Source organism: Mixophyes fleayi, unplaced genomic scaffold (assembly GCF_038048845.1).
Source record: "Mixophyes fleayi isolate aMixFle1 unplaced genomic scaffold, aMixFle1.hap1 Scaffold_78, whole genome shotgun sequence".
Lineage (NCBI taxonomy): Eukaryota > Metazoa > Chordata > Amphibia > Anura > Limnodynastidae > Mixophyes > Mixophyes fleayi.
In genome coordinates this window covers 31,591-34,434 of record NW_027448498.1, presented here as the reverse complement: position 1 = coordinate 34,434, position 2,844 = coordinate 31,591, and positions in this window count along the sequence as shown.

Sequence of the window (2,844 nt, the reverse complement as noted above, 5' to 3'; positions counted from 1 at the left end):
CAGCGCCGCTTTAAATTTAAGCGCTGAAGACGCCGAATTCACGGGTGTTGAAGAACCCGGAGCTTCATACATTTACCCCCAGATGTTCACAAACTGTGTGTCAGGATCCCAAATGGAGTCCCAGAATATGTTTTGGGGTCCTTTGATTATCAGATATGCAATATTTTCTGTTAACATTTTGGGGAATCCTAGAACAATGGCACGCTATCACTCTGTCCAGTTCAAAAAAGGTTGAACACCACTCCTGTAGGGAACTGATTTCTGTTAGCATTTGCCAGGTTCCCAGCAGGCATGTTAATAAGAACCTGACCTATATACATACATACAGAACAGTAAATAAAACCTAGACAACTGGAGGTGAAGCCAAAGAGAGACCACTCACCTACATATATGACCTTCACCTCTCTATCTACAAATTCCATGTGTGTGTGGCACATAAATATTTATAGATACTCAGCCCTGCAGAACTGCTTTAGCAGAGCAAGAATAAGCTGTGCTAGTGCTTTTGTATTAGACCAATCAGAATTTCTAGTTTAGAGAGGGGAATCCAGGCACCTGTCTTTTCCCCAGATTTGTCTTTGATGGGACCTAAGATTTGCTGGAATTATAGACTCCCATCCTTACACAGACTACTATCAATATATTATCCATACAACAAAGGAGCACATTTGTTTGTTAATTCCTGAGTTGATTAAATTATCAATAGCCCTTTTGTTCATTCAGTTAAGGAAGATGAAAATTTGCAGACAAGGGTTTTGTTGACTTAAGACTGTCAGAGACCCATGTCTCTTATGTATGTTTATACATAAAAACCGCTGCTATGAAGAAGAGCAGGTTTAAATATGTGTGAGAAGAATGGTTGTTTTGTGTGGTTATTAGTCCCTTTGTGCAGAACTCTTCAGAGCTCCTAAGTGAGGACAAGAGGTCAGGATTTGGTCTGCATGGATATCTGTGCCCTTAAACTTTTATACTTAATTTTTTTATATTTATTTTTGTTATGTTTAATAAGCTTAGTGTATTTGTGGTGAAAACCAGTGAGAGGTGGTGTCAGGTGACATGAGGGCACTGCTTGTTTTTGGAAACTGGTGACACCCTTGTTTTTCTTCATGTGATGTGAAACCAGCAGTACCCCACCAAACTTCTCCCAGTGTCTCCTTCCCACTAGGAACAAGCAATCTGCAGAGAGGGGAATGTCGTATTAGTCACCTTTTCCCACTGCTGCTTTCTGAACACACAATGGGGTGAAGACCTGTTAAACATTAGACACCAGATGGATGATGGGCAGCTGTACACTATCAACCCGATTGAGGGTCAGCTCTACAATAGCCACTAAATTATGGATTCTGCTTTATACTAGCCACCAGATTGGGAGGGTCTGCTCTACTCTAGCTACCAGCCAGGAGGTCTGCCTAACACTAGCCACCAGATTGTTAGGTCATCTCTGCACTTGCCACCAAACTGGGAGTTTCTGTTCTACACTATCCACTATATTGGGGATCTACCCAACATTAGTCCCCAGATTATGAAGTCAGCTCTACACTGTCAGGCGCCGTCCTGCACTCTTACCTGGTGCCAGGACGGACGCCTTCTTGATCCCCGCTCGTCCCGTTGCTAGGCAACGAGACGTCACTTCCGGCCCCACAGGAGTCCCAGGCGCATGCTAAGTCCATAACTCCTTGCGGGGTTCCCTGGTGAAGACCTGGGGCGTGGTTAGATTCCGCGCCTCCTTGCGTAGCAGCGCTAATACCAGCAGGTAAGGCCTTCCAATTACTTTGTTTGTGACATACAAACTAGGTAACAGATTGGGATGTCTGCTCAACACTAGGCCACCAGAATGAGAGTCTGCTCAAGTCTAGCCACCAAAATGAAGGGATCTGCTCAACGCTGAAGGACAAATTTCTAATAGAGGCCCTGCATGGAACAGGTTACATACATTGAAGGAGTACAAAGTAAGTGACAAGTAAAATCATGGGGCATCCTCATGGGCACATTCAGTGAATCTCTCTGGGCACCGTAGAGGGCATCTTGCAGGGCATATTACATATTGACTGCCTTTTGCATACTGAGTGTATATTGCTTAGCATCTACCATCTTTGTATTGCCATGTTGTATTATGTCCACATTTCTTGTAATTTATAGATATTGTTGAGCTTATTACTTGGCATATTGTAGTATGTTGTGCATATTGCATCTTGTTGGGAATATAATTATTGGACAAATTTGGCAAGGGGCTGTGCATTTTGGCAATAGAACTATATAGAACAGGAATTGGGACTATATGCCTAGTATATGATTATTTACTAAGTTTGCACCATGCTTTTTGATATGAAACTAAATATATAATTTTTTGCTATATCAGACAAGTTTTTGTTTTTTTTGCCATAGTATCCTGGTCATTGCTAAGTTAGTATGCCATGCAGTGCATACTATGGGACTTCAGAGAGGTTGTAGAATATTTCACCCACCGGGACAAACAAGACACCATTCTTTATTCATGGCTGTGTTCTTAGGCAAAATTGTGAGTGAGCCCACTCCCTTGCCTGAGAAGCAACCTCACACATGAATGGTCTTAGGATGCTTTACTTGACATGACACAGGACTGATGGTAGCGCTCACCTTTCCTTCACCGGACAAGCGTTTTTCCAGATGCCCCAAACATCTGAAAGGGCATTCATCAAAGAGAATTACTTTACCCCAGTCCTCAGCAGTCCAATCCCTGTACCTTTTGCAGAATATCAGTCTGTCCCTGATGTTTTTCCTGGAGAGAAGTAGCTTCTTTGCTGGCCTTCTTGACACCAGGCCATCCTCCAAAAGTCTTCGCCTCACTGGGCGTACAGATGCACT